Raw genomic sequence first — 18,525 nt, forward strand, 5'->3', positions numbered from 1 at the left:
CGTGCCAGCGACGTGAGAAGTGCTCATCCTTATGGGCACTGCTCGAGCACAGGCGGCAGCTTGGAACAATAGCAGCCCCTAATAAAGAAAACCAGATGTCAAGCTCAAACTCTACACAATGCACCAAATATTTCTGTGTATCCCACTGACATCACTAGCACAAAATGCCATCTTCACTGCAGACACAGCTCCAGCAGCTCCCCTGCAAGCTGTATCATCACAATGCCCAATCACTCATGGGCAGGGCATTGTGGGACACCCACTTGTGAGGAATATCTGGGGTTTTCGCAACAATTCCCTCTGCTCCTCACACCTGACACCTGACAACAGAGAGCCCTTGGCACACTGCCAGCGTTTGGATCATTCTTCATGTTCACTTGGCAGCTCACCTTTAAATAATAGCTCGTTTAAGTTTATTAGCCTTCCCAAATCCCAGAATACTAAATGAATCCAGTTAAGACAAAGACAAAGTGGTTTTAGATCCTTGAGTCTCATTCTTCATGAATAAAAAAGGCTGCAAACTCTTTAATGAGTGTCTGATGAGCTAAATCACAGACAGATCAATTACAGCCTGTGAAGACAAACTGCTATGGATTAAATTGTTAAAAGTGGTACAGGAGACGGGGGGAGGAGGAGGAGGAGAAGATGCTTTTGAAGCATGTGTTGAGGCCTTTCTCCAGTAACACAACAGGCTCACACCAGTCTTCGAGATGCACAAGCTTTAGTTTATGCGGGAAGGACCAGTCCTCTTTCCCTGGGATAAACACAGCAAAAACTTTATTCCCCTCTCAAACTGATGCCACGGCTCAGGCACTATATTCAGGAGGACTCTTTAGCTTCTACTGAAGCAAGTGGTGTTCAAAGATCCGTCTCTGCATTCACTCTATTCCCTCTTTGTTCCCCTCCTTCAATGTTTCCAACTTTTTAACCCTTCCTTCCAAATATTTTCACCATCCGGCTGTTTCCTCTTACTCTAAAATTAGAAATATGTCAAGTTTCTCTCCATAACACCATGCAAACCTACATGCATCAAAAAACCCAGTAGGCATGCTGCCAAGTCACTGAAAAATACTTTGGCTCTTCACCTTTGATGGCTGTAGATCAGCAGACATTGGCTAAAATCCAGTGTCTGCAGGTCACCCCCCTGGGAAGCCTCATTTCAGAGTACAGCTTGGGGTCGCGCTGCCATTAAATGTTTTTCCTTCCTGCTTCTCGGCCAGTATGAGTCACCATTTACCTCAACAGCCTTGAAGCCTTTTGTCAGTCTCAAGCATTTTAATTGATGTTTTCCCAGAAATGTTTCTGAGCACGTGGAGCCTGCACACCCTTTGTAAGTGTAAAGCAGACATTTATTTATATTCAGCACTCTCCCCCCATATTTTAATCTGCTTCACAAGTTCTAAAATTAATTGGGAAGATTCCACCTTCCAACATCTCCCTAACTGTAGGATTGCTGTTTCTGCCTCTAAATAATTCTCTTTTTCAGACAGCCAATATGCTTACTGCTGCCACAAGAAAGGCTCCAGCCTGGGAAAGTTCCTTCCATCTTACCGGGCTTAGATACCTGCTCTAAACATCCTTTGGTGTCCAGATTTAGTTTTAAATTGGCCCTGGAAGAGCAGGCACCAATCCCAGTTCTGCCTTTTTTTAATATCACAGTGCTACGAACACTGCATGGCAGATATTCAGCTCTCCTACATGGGAATTGGGCAAAAAAATCCAGTGGACCTCAAATGTGAGCAGCAGAGCCAAATCTGATGCACATGACATGTCAGACAGATTTACAAGCACAAGGGCAAAGCGCTGAACTCCCTGCTCTGTTAAACTCCCACCCATCTCCATGGCAACTCTACTCCAGGAAAGCCTGACACAAAGCAGGCAGCTACTAACCACCCTCTCTACTGCTGGTTAGCAGACTTTGCAGGAATTGCTGCTGAGAGTAAGTGGAGAATGCCACTGCTGCTAAGGATTTGAGTGCCTTTAGCACTCAGGCCCCAGAGAGATGAACAGGGGTCAGGGTATAGATTAGCTTTTCCCACCCCACATCCATCCTCTGAAGAAGGCTATGATAATCCGCCACTTGCCAACACCCAAATTATTCTTCTGAGTGGTATTGGCCCCAAGAGCTAAGCTGGTGGAGAGCCACGCAAGAGTAAGAGGAGACATATACCATCAGCATCAGGCTCTCAGCCTTTGGAGAGCCATGTCCTTGTAGCTGTTGGAGACTATTAAATCCTCAAGAAAGCACAGCTGGCAGGAACTCGCTGCAGCCCACAAACCAGAGGCAAAGGGAAGATGAGTCATATTGCTGCCATACAATAGGACCTCACACATCAGGAGGGGTGCCCACTCTGCCAGCTCCCATACGAAGACAGGCTGTATCTCAGACTTTCTAACAAGCATTCATTCATGTATTTTAAAAGCCATTTACCCATTCACTAATAGCCAAAACAGAGTGTCTACGGTTTTGTAACTAAGATTAGACACAGCCCTACCGATACTTCCAGCTTTTCTAGGGAAAGGATTACTGCACATTTCTCTTACAACATTCTCCCTTCTATGCCCTTTAAGAATTTGGCACAGCTATAAAATATAAATATGAGAGTACATTCATTTTTAAAACAAATTATGCAGGTCTAATTAGGTGTGCATATGTAATCTTTAGAGAATTAATGGTATGTGAATTAGCCAGATGCTTGAATACATTCCTTAAGTTTGCAAAGAAAAGGAGAGAAAGAGAAAAAACACAAGACTTGCTTTTTTGTTCGTCTGATTTTAAATAAATCAGCATCTGTCTTGTAGCCTGTTTTCTCTGCAAGACTGTAGCAATGTGAATTGCAAGCTGTCCTTTTCTGTGGCCTCTAAATTATTTCAGATTTCCTTTTAAAAAGGACACCTGCTTCCTGCCACAGATTGATATTGCAAATGTTACGGCTGCTAGTAAGAACAATGAGAAATAGGAGTTCCTAAAACATTATCCAAAGACTGGTTTTGATCACACCATAAAATACAGAACACAAAATACATATGTATGCACAAGGTGTGGGGGATGCTAGAGCAGGCAGGCTGCTCACTGAATGTCAGGTGGTACTCCACAGATAGGCTTTGCAGGATTTGCAGAAATACTATCTCTAGCAGGAATATCCTTCACATTGCACATCATTATCTCTCAGCCCACAGGACAACAAAAAGAAAATAGATCTGATCAATTAATTAGTCTTTGTAATCAAGGGATTAACAGCCAGGGCCTTCAGTGGAGGATTGGAAATTAGTAACAAAAAAGTAAAGCCCCATGTGCATATTCCAGCATAAGAACAGTCCATTTCTGTTATGGGCACCAATGGAAAAAGCAGCCTGCTGTGGACAGCCATGCCATGGAGGGCAGATGGAGGGTGATTGCTATCTGTATGCTGAAGGGACATCCAGAGAGAATTGGTGACATCTGCTCAAAGCCAGATTCTGTAGGAGGCTGTTATCAGTCACAAGGCCAATGAAAACCTATCAGTTACCAGCAACTGAGGGTGAGCCTTTCTCTTCCATTATGTATTACACTTATAAGGATCCAAGGTAAATTCAGAAGAACAAAACCAGGTATTTAACAGTGACCTGGTATTCTGGGGTGACCTGCTTAGTGGCTGTAACCTGCCACTTAGCTGGGTACATGTTATACCTTATTAGGGTTCAAGATGATCCATCGACATGCCAGTCCTGTGGCTGCAGCCTCGGAGGCTCTGCTCAAATTAATACACAGATGAACAGGAAGAAAGAGCTAGAAGTATCTTTGACAAGTATAATGCTAGAAGTATCTTGTTGTTTCTGAGCATCACACAATCTTATTCCAACAGCCAGAACTCTGTCTTCCATACTGCTGATCAAACTAAAATCTGAGAAAATGGGAAGGACAACACCTTTCTCACCATAGGGCCCCACAGCATCTGAGAAACAGCTATCTATACCTGCTGCCTCTCTTACAGAAGGCCATTTGCAAAATTCAGCTCCTTCCTGGTTTTATTGGTCACTGCATGTGGCAAATACTTGATGAAGCCCAGACAAAATGAAGATAAAGTCTACGATGCAACTCCAGACTAAATAAGCAGTTCCAGAAGGCACATTATTGGCAACGAATCACAATGTTTTATGGGATCTGACCTTTAAAACTGCATCAGTTTTCAGAACACTATCCCTTTCAGTGCCTAGACAAGAGCTGGATGCATTATGAGATACAAGCTGGGCTGTATCAGAAGAAACTTGTGTGCTGAAAGTTTGAAAGACTGTTTGTGCAGACACAGGAATACGAGGCATCCTGTTCTTCTATTGCCTAGAAAAGGGCAAACTATCCATTAAAGTAAGAGACAGCATATCCTGAATCTGGAAAGTGCAGCCTAAGGGTGAAAATAGTATGCTAGAGAAAACACATTTTGTTTTAGCCTTGCCTGAATCCATCAAAATTAATCCCTATTTCTTCCCTGGTAATGCTAACAGCTGAGGGTGAAAGTTGCCCATCTGCAAAACTATTCCAAGACACTGAGCTAGCAAGCCATGTTACCAGTGATTTCAACATATACCCTTGTTGCAAAAGACAGGAGCAACTTTTACTAAAACTCAGGATTGTGTTAAAGTATTTTTATTTAATGAAGTAATGAGAACACATCAGGAAGCTCTTGTATAAAAGGATGCCAATCCTTTATCAAGCTTTCCCTCCCATTTAACAGTAAACAGAACAAATACTATTTCAGCTATACATCTCTTTCACCAACACCAAAATTACAAAGTCATATAACTCACAGTATAAATAATGATTTTCATAAATTTCATAAGGAAATTAAAAGGTTTTGGTTAAGACAATTGCTTTTAGTTAGACTTTTTGTCTGTTCTCTAAGAAAGAAGGAATATTTCTGATAATAGGATTCATAAAAGAAACAACTTTTCCACCTTGAATTAATCAGAGTGTGTTTTGCAACAGCAAAAAATTTCAGCACAAGCATCTAATTCTTATTACTTCTTGTGCTGTTCAGAGCACATATATTAATTATCATATTTTTATTTTGAATTAATATGAGTTTAGCATTAGATAGCTTCCCATCACAAAGCATTATTTTACATTTAGATCTATTAACCTTTCCCAGGGAGGAAATACAAATATCCCTTGTGTTCCATTTTACCATTTCACTTCAGGAACCTGACTCATTTATTTGTTTCATTTTCTTTCCTTTTCTTTTTTTTTTTTTTTTTTTTGGCCATTATGGAGCAAATTGCAAATGCGCTTCAGTCCCAGAACAATACAATTTCAATTGAATATAATTCCTTCATCCATATACAAGGGAAAAAGGCAGAAATAAAAGGCAAAGCAAGGCACCCATGTTTTTCAGAGCCCACGCCAGGGAGGGTGCGGGGCGGGCGCTCAGCACCGCGGACAGCGCCCTCCCTCCCGGCAGTGCCCCGGTGCTGCTGCACCTTCCCGCAGCCCGGCCGGGGCAACGATCGCCTGTAGCAAACCTCACCCACACACATCACCTCTCACAGCTCTCAGCTCCCTCTCCGTTCTCACCTACACCTGCTAACAGCAGCCACACCTACCAATTATCTCTTTGCATGTGGGAGCACTTCTATGAGAAATTAATAAGCACAACTACCATAGAATCACGGAACACCGCAACTTGGAAGGGCCCCATAAAAATCATTCAGTCCAGGTCCCTGTTCCTCACAGGATTATCTAACATTACACCATATAGCTGAGAGCATCATCCAGATGCTCCTTGAACTCTGACAGGCTTGGTGCCACAATCATGTCCCTGGATAGGCTGTTCCAGCGATCTTCTCAGCAAGGAACTTTTTCCTAATGTCCAGTCTGAACTTCTGCCAATGCAAATTCATTCCACCCCCTCACGTCTTGCTGCTGGTCACCAGAGAGAGATTAGCACCTCCCACCCACTACCCCTCTTGAGGAAGTTATAGACTTCCATGAGATCACCCCTCAGCCTTCTTTTCTCCACACTCCACCAAACCAGTGATCTCAGTTGCCTCTCACTACGTCCTGCCCGCAAGGTCTTTCACCACCTCAGGCACCCTCCTCTTGATGCTCTCCAATAATTTTATGTTTTTCTAATATTGTGGCACCCAAAACTGCACACGGGACTCCAGGTGGAACCACACCTTCCAATGCAGTGTAGAGCAGGATATTGGACCAGCTTCCCTTGACCAGCTGGCACTGCTGTGCTTGATGCATCCAGGACACAGCTGGCCCTTTTGGCTTCCGGGGCATACTGCTGACTCATATCCAACTTCACATCAACCCAAACCACCATCAGACTGCCTTGGATGGAACAGCTGTACTCAGTCTTTTTCAGACTGTTTGGAAAGCATAGTTATGACAGTTGTCATAGTTGTGTGAAATAGCCAGCTCAGTTCTACATCAGAATGTCAAACCAGATGCTTAAAAAAGTGCAAAGAGAGCCTCAATATCAGAGAAGTATAGGACTTGCTTTACCTTCTTTCTTTCATTTCTACACTCATGAATGCAGCAATAATTGCACAAACATAAAAGGTGGGGAGTGGGTGTATTTAAACCTTCCTGGAGGAATTGACCTTGCACTGAAAGTTCTAATGTTAGATCTGCAAGAAAGCATGAGCCATGTCACATACTGAAGGCATTTTCACCCAAGAAAAGCAAAACAGACTTAACATTCCACTGGAGTCTCTGCAGTTTCCAGGGGGTAGTGGCAGACTTTTTTTGTTCCAACTGCAAGGAAACAGATGTAACATTTTCCCAACTTAACTTGCAGAGGTTGATCCATTCCAAATGGTACTGGACAGCTTCCACAGCTCCAAAATTGGATTTAGCTTCTGCAATTATTCTTTTTCCTTTCATATGTGCATGAGAAATAAAATCAAGGGTACTATTATTTGCATTCTTTAACTACAGAACAAGTCAAGTCACACCATAAAACAACCCACAAAGTAGGGTGCATGGGAGGAAGGGATCACTTGTCAGGAACTGAAAGGAAGACCATGCCAAGAGTGAGGACATCACTGTTTCCACCCTCAGTCTCTTTAAAAATGAAACAAACCTAAATGAAATTTTTCAACCTTCATGAAATTTTTTGGTGATACAATGTTTTTACTTTTATGCCTCTAATGAGCACCATGAACACAGACACCAACCAGCTTTCCTTTGCCTAAGAACTGGAAGCTTGGTTCATCTCCAGCCTCCACCCTGAATAGGCACTTCCTGCTGGAGAGAACGTATGCTATTCAGGGTACTACTAAGGGAAAAGTCTAGTTTTAGGTTTCCCCAGTTTTTATCTAAAACTACGCCAGTCCACGCTGAACTGGCAAATTTGCCTGTTTCCTACATGCATTTCGTTCTTCCACTTTACCACCCCAAGAATGAAAACAGCCCTTAAACTACCTAGTACTTAAATCCTCAGGGGTTGTCTTTCATCTACCAAACTAGTACAACCAAAGCAAAGAAAGACTGAGCAAAAGAAGATGAATTCAGACTCAATTTTCTTAGTCATCTGCAGTGCAGACAAGATCGAGGCACTTAAAAGCACCTACAGATGCTGGTTAGTTAAGTTATGACAGCCCTTCGAAGGATGCAGGATTTCTTGGATGGTCCCTAGGACATAGGACAGCTGCTTTGGGAGTTCCCAGGCTCTGTTCTGCTGATGTTATGCAGCCCCCATGTGCTCATTTGTCCCACAGAGAGAGACAGCACGAGCTGAGAGGACAGAGTGCAGCTGCATAATCACGGCAACTCTTGCTCCCCACCCTAATACCCTTTTTTTTCATTCTTGACATTTAATCCGGGGATGCACACCTTCCTCAGATCCTTCTTATGAGGAGTTATTGGAAAACAAAACATTTTTTTTATTCAACTAAGACTCTTATCTTTTCAGTTTTCTGAGGTATTCCAAAACTGCAAATATTGGATCAAGAAATGCTTTGTGCTTAGAAGTCCTGAAAACATCTGTAACACTGAAGATACCAAATCCCCAGCCTCAAAAAAAAAGAAAAAAAAAGATGCAGAATCCATGAACAAACACACATCCAGTGGTGCAGGGAACAAAAGAAATCAATAATAATGAAATATTATCTAAGTACTATTCCTATAACCTGGAAGATAAGAAATGCCAAGGCAAGTCCTCACCTTGAAGAGGTTATTCTAGAACCCCATCATGTTTAGTGTTGGATTGTTTTTAGGAGCATCTGTTAATTTTTAATCAGATTACACACGTCATGTGTATATTAAATTAGTAAGCATTTGAACACAGTGGAGATTAAAGAGGTTACCTTGGAAACATTCTGATATTTGAAAAGCAGTTTCTAAAAACCCCTGGCACATGAGAATCCAGGTACTTCTTTGAGAAGAAGCATCTATTTGAATGCTTTGTTGGGGAAGCTTCATACTTGGTCAACTCCCAACTGCTTAGCAGTGAAGTCAATTATTACCTACACACTTACAATAACAGCCATCATTACTGTGTCCTTCACGCCCTCACAAGGCCACTCAGTCTCTCAAGGGGAAAGCAACGATGTATAATTGATTGTACAGGTCCAATCTGGTTTAATGACCACACTGGACTAGAGAAACAGTTCTAAAGGAAACTTTAGTTCATTTGTTCCAGCTACATTAGACTAACTACCTTGCAGGAAATGCTGATACTCAGATAGCAACACAGCAAAGGCAGGCATGGTCTGGTCTGCAAGGCTGGCTCACCAAACAGGGCTGTCATTCATACAATCATCTCCATGTCACAGTCCAGAAACCCATTTGCTCTGGGATTCAGTTACTGGAACACTGGGAGGAGTTTATGGGCTTGGGTTCATCCAGGCTAATAATCACATTTTTCTATTCTTGCACACAGTCTCTTAAAGTTCCTACTGATCAGCAGCAAACACATCTCTGTCTCAAGCCAAAACCCTCCTCACAGGAAGAAACAGCACAAGAGTTAACTCAATGTAATTTGTACTTGTTTTACAAGTCAATTCAAGCTTTTTGGGAGATGCTGTGTTGTGGCTTTTAGGCAGACACTCACCAGGTAGACTGAAACATCAATGTCTTTTAATTTAAAATAAGAACCTAAATGGACTCCTATTCAGACAGTCCAATATACGCTACCATAGCAATAGCATATGATTATTAAAATCCAGTGAGACAAATCTAACAGCTGTACCCCAGAACTACTTATTTGAGCAGGAAGAAATACTAAGCATTTGTCCTTGAAGTATTTCCTGTTAAAGGACTAAAATAGCAAATAAAGAGATAATCCTTTCAGGCAAGTAACGACTACTGATGGTAAAGCATTCTTCCAAACAAAGTAACTTCCTACATAAGACCTTAATATTTGCTTTTCTTCTATTAGGAGGCTGAATGTACCTAAACAAAAATCTACAATGTCCCAGACTGTCCAATTTCAACATAAACCACTAAGAATGTGACAAAGCTCTTCATTTAAACCAAAAGAACACAAGCTTCGGCATTCTTCTAAATGGATCATTTCCTTGCTTTGAGTTATCACCTGAGTTTTATCGCACTCAAAATAGCTTCCTGGAAGAAGAAAAAAATACATATATTCTTAAGATGACTGTTTAGAAAGAGATACTGGATACACATAACCAGACGAATTTGCACATCATCTTTGGTTATGTATAGAAGCCACAACTTGGGTCTCACTTCCTTTCACCCCTCCAACCACTCCCTTCACAACTTGATGAAGGACATGCAGGATGTGGGTAGCTTTTTACATGCCTCCTCTCACTGTTAATCAATGCATGCCCCTCGTTCAAACATCTGTCCATATACACGGATTTTTCTAGGACACCATCAGTCTTTCAGCTTCCATTAATAAGAGTTAAAATGCAAATGCCCTAGTTATCACTGCCAGACCTTTTGCTACCACCCTTGTGGTCTGTGCTTCATGTGATGCTTTTATTTTTTCCAGCTTGCAGATGATAGATCATATTTGTGTGTTGAGAAGTTACTTGAAAAGACATAAAAAAATTTCGGGATGCTGCAGTGAACTCTGCTCTTTCCTTTGACACAGACAACACAGACATCAAAAATCTTCTTACTGAGGTTATTTCCTCCCAAGAAATATCTGAGGTTACCTCAGGGATGTTCTGCAACTGAGAAGTGCAAGAGTAAGATGAGGCATAAATGAAACATTCGCTCTTCTTTAACACATGGCCTGCACTCCAAAAAAGCTCAAGATCCTTGCCTAGAGGTATTGCTATGGATGGATAATAGCATGAGATATGGCCATAAATGTTTAATTTATAAACCTAGCAGCTAGAAAATTATTCATCTAGACTGAAAGTGCTGAGGATTTTAATAGTGCCTGCCCACACTAAGAGATGGAAATAGCACCAAGAGCTCAGACATGAGCACAGACACACTTGCATATTTTGGTCAGTGTTGATAATGTTGCATAAACTGAACTTTCGGAGAAAATTTAATCCCTGTGCATGTAGTGGGCAATTCCAGAGATTTCAAGGGCATTGCTTCTGCTTTCACAGGATATGGCTTGGCTTGCTGCCCCTCTCTTCACAGGCCTGCCAGCTGCTTTTCCAAGTGCTGGGTTCATCTCAGTGGGGAAACAGCACTGCAGTACAAAGGCATTAATGCTCCCACATTTCTCCAGGGCAATTCTGCTCAGGCAAAGGCGCCTTTATACTGTAACTACAAAAGCAAACTCGTGGATGAGAGAAAGAAAGAATGGAGCAGCAGGGCAGAGAAGCGAGGAAGACAATGACATGCCCATGAAAACCAGAAAAATATGAAGTGGAATAAAATCTAGGGCTAACTGGAATAAATGGCACTGACTGAGCCACAGCCAAACCTTCTTCCCAGCATGTTTCCCAATAGGCTTCAGAGGACAGAAACCAACAGGGTGGCAGCCAAAGAAATCACAGAGGTAGTCCCTGAACTACTGGCCACTATATAAGAATGACAACATCTTGCAAAGGTACTGATAAAGGGACAACTCCACTGGCTTTGTCATTTTTATACTACAGACAGATACCTGGTGCACCTCTCCTCCATGCAAGGCAGCAGTTCCAATTTTTCACCTACAACCAAGTTTTGTACCTTGAGCCCTTTGTGACACAAAAGCATGACACCATGAATTAGCTACATCTCCTTGTGCAAGCCCAGGGAAGAAATCTTCTTATGATCTTCCTACAGTACAAGGCAAAAAAAAAAAATAAATCCGTTTTTGTAGTAGTGTGCTTACTCTCTAATTTGGGAAAGGAAAAGCCTAGCACCTCACCATTGAGAGGTTGCTTGCCTTTGGCTCATGCTTGCCATTGTTCTTTTTCAATGAGAAGATGAAAACTTCTAATAGCTTAGATGCAAGGGTGCTAACCCATGTCAATAAAGCCACTTTCATCTAAAATAGCAGAAATTTTCACCAGTTTAGAGACTCCCAAATCACACACCAGATACTGAATAAAGGCTGAGTCCTTCAAATATGTCAATAGGGCTCCATATACAAAGAAGATTTCTTACTATTCATGGTGGACCCATGTAAGGGGGAACAGGTTTAGCTCTCCCCTAAAATTTTAAATTACTGAATATGAACAGCAAACCATCACCTTTATTAATTTCCACTCAAATCCAGAAATATACCAACCCATATTCAACACTTTTAAAGGAATGCCTATGAATACCCATAGTGGTATGCAGTTTTCTAAAATGATATCCAGCCCAATGAAAAGATCTCTGGCCATGAGTTAGGGCACATAACCAGAGCAAAGAACTGGACCACCTCTCTCTTCAGTTAAAGGGAAAAAATACATTCTTGCTAAATTGCTTTTCAAATAAAGACACAATGCACTCATGCCTGGTTCCTATAGTTGCTCTAAGGAGCATTTTCTTGAACTTTCAGAAGGCTAAGGCTCTGCCTTGTCATTCCTGACACATGATCATGAGACTTATGGGAAGAAATTCAAGCCACTGGACTCTTGAAGGATACTTAAGAAATCCTGTTTAACAATTATCCTCTAAAGCTTTCCTAGCTTGACTTCAGGGCCTCATCCAAGACCACCAAACGAAGTGGCTTTTGGGGACTGAGGCTTATATCTCTGACTAGGAGCATAAAACATAAATAAAATGGAAAATTGCTGGCAGCAATCTTTTCTAAAGCCTAAGACAGATGCTATTAGTAGCAGGACTTTTAAAGGAGAGGGCTGACTGTGGAAAGTGCCAATTACCTCACCATACACTAAGGTGCCACTAAAGTCCTCAGAAATTCATAGCAGCAGCCACACTAAGGGGCCCACACAACACCAAGAAAACTGCTAGGCAACCCTTGGTACTATTTGTTTTATGGATGCTTTTGTTAGGCACTGCCTTTTTTTTAAATTAAAAACAAAAAATCAGCCTCTTGGGGGATCTATTTTCCTTTCCTCTTCTGACTTCAGCACAAACACACTAGAAAAATCAGAGCCACAGTACAAATAAAAATAGCTGAAGAACTTGCAGCTGTTGTTAATTTCCAAAATATTCAACGTTGCCTGTTTAATGATGGAACAATATGCTCCAGTTTCAGTCCTGGCACAAGGCTATCTGAGCAGCAGGCAGATAGTTTAGCTGATGTGAATGCCAAAGGCAAGTCAACCACTACAGCAAGTAGAGAAATGGAAAGAGGACACGATGTAAACCACTGGATGTCCACACCAAACATTTTCTCCAGCTTTTTGTTTCTCATTTGATGCTATTAGCTGACTCCCCAGCTGGATAGACCAGGCTTGCAGACTTACTAGCATGCTTAGCAGGAAAAAAATGTGCCTAATAAAAATTCATGAAGTGGAGAACATTTTTACAGCTGAAGAGCTGATTTTTCTATTTTAAGTAGAGGGTGTTTCTGGTGTGAAATGATTTACACAGGGAAGCTTTGCTCACTTATCTCCCTGAATAAACCAACTTGTGTATGGCCTGGATGAGTGGATTTCCCAAATTTCATACAGAACAAAGCAATAAAGTACTTGGTATTTGTAGAAGAAAAGAAATTAAACAAAACATGCCTCTTAAGCTTGGCAAGGAGAATCTAAATACTAAAACCACTTTTGAAACACTGAAGTCAGATGCAGCAGAAATGCTTTCTTAGTTACACCTCTTGAAGCTCTGCCTTCAGTTGCTAAGCATCTTCTCATGCATACCCACTCACAAACCAGACTGAGCAGAATTAGCAAAGAGACAATGCCTATAAATTCACACACAACAGCAATGAAGTACAAAAGAAAAATTAAGACTTTATGTACAGGATTAACATTCAAAGGCTCAGAAGTGACAAGGAAATTGGGAAACAGCTGATTATTCCTGGAAATACAGAGCCTCCATCTTGCTGGGTTTCATTTGTCTCATTCCCATGCAAAAAGGCACAGTTAGAGGTCATAAAGCCAGAGCATTTAGGAGTTAATATCTAGTGGAAAAAAAGAAATTATTCTCCTCTTGTTAAGTGCTCACTGATAGAGAAAAATTTAAAACGTGCTAAGTTACAGTTTTAAAAGAGGGAGAAAACAGAAATTTTAAGTAAGTCAAAGCTTGTAACATTGCCAAGAGCCCTCTATTATTCTCAGATATGGTTTTAATCTACTCAAGGGAGGGAATAAAAACGGCCCCAACAATCCACCATTGACCCAACAATCACAAAAGCAAAGGCTCAATCCAACACTCAACAGATCAGAGACTTGGGTTCAGGTAGTTCTATATAAATAAACTGCCCAGAGAATGTGAAGGAAGTGGGGAAGAAGATGGACTGGGTGGGTTAAAAAGCAGACATAAATAATAGTTTCACACATAGCCCCATGCCTTCCTGCAGGTAAAGAATGGGATTAGCTTAAATCCTGTTTAAAAAGACAATTGACAGCACAGATGTGGCAAAGCCATCATTGCTGAGCACTGGGGTGGTTTGCAGGGGTCCCAGGATGAGGGAAGAGACGAGAATCTGACTCCATGTTTCAGAAGACTGATCTATTATTTTATGATATATATTATATTAAAACTATACTAAAAGAATAGAAGAAAGGATTTCATTAGAAGGCTAGCAAGGAAAGAAGTGGAATCAAAACAAAAGCTCGTGACTCTCAGAGAGTCTGAGACAGCTGGACTGTGACTGGCTTAATTAGAAACAACCAACATGGACCAATCACAGATCCACCTGTTGCGTTCCACAGCAGCAGATAATCATTGTTTACATTGTGTTCCTGAGGCCTCTCAGCTTCTCAGGAGAAAAAACCCTAACAAAAGGACTTTTCATAAAACATGTCTGTGACAGAGCAGCTGAAGGCAGGCAGAGCAGGCCCCCAGGGCCAGCAGCACTGTGCTCCTGCCCTCAGCCCAGGGTGCAGAGGAGCAACCAGCTGGATTTGGTGGAGTCTTCTGCAAAGGGACAAAGCAATGGTGAGAGCTATGGAGAACCTGTTGGATAGAGCTTGGTGTCCAGCTGTTCCCCAGGCTTTTGAGCTCTCCCTGACTTCATCCTGGCACATTTCCTGCACAGTGTCCTTCCTGATCCCTTCCCCCTGCTGCTTAACAGAGCAAAGCCATATCCCTCTGGTGCCCACAGAGACAGCAGTGACACGGCTGAACTCATTATTCATGTTAGATACTTGCTCTGGCTGTCCACAGCTCAGTCCCTGCACGTATGGCTGCTCCCGTGACAGATGATATTTGCACATAATAGGTCACATCACAGGACAGTAAATGCATCAAGGCATACAGGCACCTATCCAGCCAGGAACAGACCTGCCAGGATATAGTCCCCAGCCATAAAAGACAGAGCCTTCGTTGTTTGAAGCAGGAGTGGCTACTCAGAGGTCCTTGATAGGGATCATTCACTGTATATTCTCTGAGAAGGTATCAGCTTCCTGGCATATTTAATTTTCTCTAAAAAGAAAGAAACTAGATCATAGAAGTGATTTTATTCAGCTTTTAAATCTAGTCTTACAGCTACCAACAGAGTGAGCAACCACCTGGCCACAGAGGAATTGCAAAACTAGATAAAATTAGGAAAACTGAGGAAACCTCCAGAAACAGAGAATCACACACCTGGCACCACAGCAATGCTCATGCACACAGTGCAACACGAAGGTGATCTGTGGAATGGGTGAAACAAGACCCTGCTCATCACTGACAAACCTCTTAATACAGAGGGTTTGGAAGGAGAACTTAGCTGGCATTACACCGATATGAACATGCACAAGTAGTGCTTGTAGGACAGTTTGGAAACCTAGGGGCCAGAGGATGTGCTTCACACTTCAAGCCTTGTCCAGCCAGAAGCTTCCAGTGAGATTTCAGGGCTTGCCATTACATCACCAGGTAACTACTAAAGGGCTAACTGTGTTTTCTTTTGAGTAGCAGGAGAAGTGGTAGGGAAAAAAAAACAGGAAAGAAAACACACCTCACTGCAGGGGAAAAGCCAAAATGAAACCCTACATCCAGAATGACTAGATCTGTGAGATGATTCGATGACTTATTCCAGGCACATCCATATACACTGCTCTTAGAACAGTACAACGTCCATTTAAACAAGAAGAAAAGAAAGAAAACATCATCAGTTGAAATCTTTCACTTTGAAACTGAAATCAGCAGGGCTTTGCAGTGATATACTTTTGAAATCCTTTACATGTTTTTGTGTTGGCTTTCCATAACTCTCTTCAAAGAGAATGAAATATCAAACTTTTTTGTCTACAACCATGAGACTACAAAGCTCCCTGCTCATTTGTTAGAGCAATCATAACCCCTTGACTCTAGCAGCTGATCTTGGCAGTGGAAAGGAATATCACCAATGTGAGACTGACAAATAAATGGCAAAGATTACTAAAAATAACAAACCCACAATGCACCAAGACACTAAAAATGATCATTTGGAAATTCTTGTTCTATTTCAGATCAGCTCTTCAAATTTAAGTCTAGCTATCACAGTAAAGGCATTCTTAATGGGTTAGAAATATCTGCTTTAAACCAGAACAGATACCAGGAGACTGGAAATAACAAACATTCTTCAGAGTATAATAGAAGAAATATAAAGATGCATCAAAAGAAGAAAGAAGAGAAGCACATGATGCCAGGACACCAGATTGTGAACTCTCAGACTGCAGACAATGATACTGATGAACGTAAAAGAATCAAAGAATAATTAAATTTAAAAAATATATACATGCAACCACATCTATCTAGATAACTGGGAGATGTGCTACAGGGACAGTGAAACAAATCCTAAGAGAGAAACAATATCTGGACAAGCAAGAAAGGTGATGATGCTGTGCTGTTCACCCACTTCTGCAAAAGCAGAGAGATGGAAAGGAAAAGTCCATATGAACTTAATAGGTGCTCCCCTGGCTTACAGGGGCACAGAAAGAAGCCTCAGTTCCCTTATTAGATTTAATGCACAACTACCAGAACATAGCACAAAACAGAGGGTTATTAATCTTTTCCGAGCTCTGTTTTAGGAAAATTTAATCCTCTCTCCTGTCCTCTCACTGTCCCTGAGGTCATCTACATCCCTATTCCAGCATCTGTCTTGTTCCAGCTGATACTACATTTTAACATTGCTTCAGTTGACCAGAGGTTGTGGGGAGCACCCATACTCAGTGTACATCTTAGGAAAGTTTGAAGTGCTGAGAGCTCTTCCTGGAAAAGAATGATCATGACATTTTTAAATTCAACAAGTAAAATTAAAAAGGCAGAGTTTTTGTTTTCAGCTTTAAAGAAGGAAAACAAAGGAAGAGAATGCAAAGAGGGAACCAAAGCTCTCAGAATCTTGTACTCCTTTTGCAGAGGTCTCAGGCAAAGCCTAAGCATAAAGCACCCAGAAAAAGGGTGTCTGTCAGCAGAGCAGAGGTCTTCTGACCTGCCCATCTGTGAGGTTTACCATTCAATGGAAAGTGCCAGGGTGCAGCCACCCTCACAGATAGCTGTGTCTGAAACCAGACCACTGTCTGCCCATGCAGGTACCCAAACGTGAGCACTGCTTTTGTTTATCTGACACAGCAAAACACTAGAGGATAATATATGAGCAGATGGTACTGGTTTATGTCTGTTGAGGGTTGGTAGGTAGTTTTACAGATTCTGCATACTTTGAAATACACAGTATAACAACTGTACAGGCATCCTTGAAGGCACACTTTACAAACCTTAGGTGAATAGAAGGCTCACAGATTTTTGCTGTTGATGTTGTTGCTCAGTACCAAAAGCTCCATGTGTTGGGTCGCATGAGATGCTCCTCTTCCCAACCCCCACAACCAGTGAGGTAACCAGAGACATTCTAGCAGAGACATCCTGAGGCTCCTTTGGGCCCCGTGGGAAAGACTTCTGCTTTTCAAAGCCAACATACCATACCTGGCACATGGAGCATAGTGCTGCAAATACATAATCTGCTAGCATTGCAGGGAGAGAGCTTAGGAGGCAGCCAGATGAGCCAGTCTCATACATAAAATGCAAAACTCATCAGAACTCTGTGCTTGCAAGCTAACTGGGAAAGCTCCTCTGGTGCCTAGGCAGCTGCCAGCATTGCTGGAAACACTGCAAAGGATATTTACAGAAGACAAAGCCAGAATGTAAAACAAATTATGAGAAAGTGCCGACTCCTCAACCTCAAACAAAGAGCTCACAGCAGCCAGTGTGCATATGAGTGGCTCTCTGGATTCACTGGCACTTGGTTGACTTCTTTTCAGAGCAAATTTTTGGATTTGTCACTGCCGTTTTCTTTTGTCAAGAGCCAGTAATATTGTTTTGCTAATGGTTTATGCAGGAGTACTGGAGCCAGCAGCTTGCACACTGGTTGCTTTTATTGGTCTATTTAAATGAAATGAAGCTGATACTAAAGCTTTTATAATCATTTAGGTTACTTCATTATGAGTTCAGGGCAGAAAAGCAACCAATGGTGTGTTACACAACTGAGCAGGCAAAGTACATCTGCCCCTCACTCTAAAGGAGAAATCCATATGGACTGAAGGAAAAATCAACAGTGGGAAAGTTGGTTATCCAGAGTTTCTGCTGGTAGACAGCTGCTTGCTGTTCTTAGCACCACAGAAAAAAAAAAGGGAAATAAATTCACCAGAAGTAGAGTTTGACAGAAAGTATGCCAGGATGACTGCTGTTGCACAAAAGATTTATATTGGCTGCATCCAGAAGCCCATATCAGGAACCAGGACATGGCTGCACAATCACTACACAGAAAAGGAATAGGGAGTATCAAAGTATGAAACAAAAGACACAACAGAAAGCAAGATGCAAAGAGAGGGTAAAAACAAACAATGCAGCAATATTTCTTGTCCTGACAGCAACTGGTCTCGATACAGCCCCTTAACTGCTGCCATGTTTTGCATTCATGGCAGGGAGTCCATGGCAGGAGCTGCAGATAAACAAGGGAGGAAACTGCAGGTGTTTACTGAAAGCCTCCCCCAGTGTTTGGGAAAAAGGCAGGATGAAGGAGGCTTATCAAGAATTTCACAGATTTATTTGAAGGCTAGGTTGGATTTAGGAAGAAAACACTAGGAACAGGACAACAGTACACAGAT

General features: G+C 41.8%; 1 protein-coding gene across 3 annotated transcripts in view; it reads right to left on the minus strand.

The window, feature by feature from the left end:
- VOPP1 (VOPP1 WW domain binding protein) overlaps positions 1-18,525 on the minus strand; it is a 62,578-nt gene that overhangs the window by 18,669 nt on the left and 25,384 nt on the right. The gene's annotated exons all lie outside the window — the stretch shown is intronic.

This window comes from Agelaius phoeniceus, chromosome 1, assembly GCF_051311805.1.
Source record: "Agelaius phoeniceus isolate bAgePho1 chromosome 1, bAgePho1.hap1, whole genome shotgun sequence".
In the NCBI taxonomy this organism is placed as follows: domain Eukaryota; kingdom Metazoa; phylum Chordata; class Aves; order Passeriformes; family Icteridae; genus Agelaius; species Agelaius phoeniceus.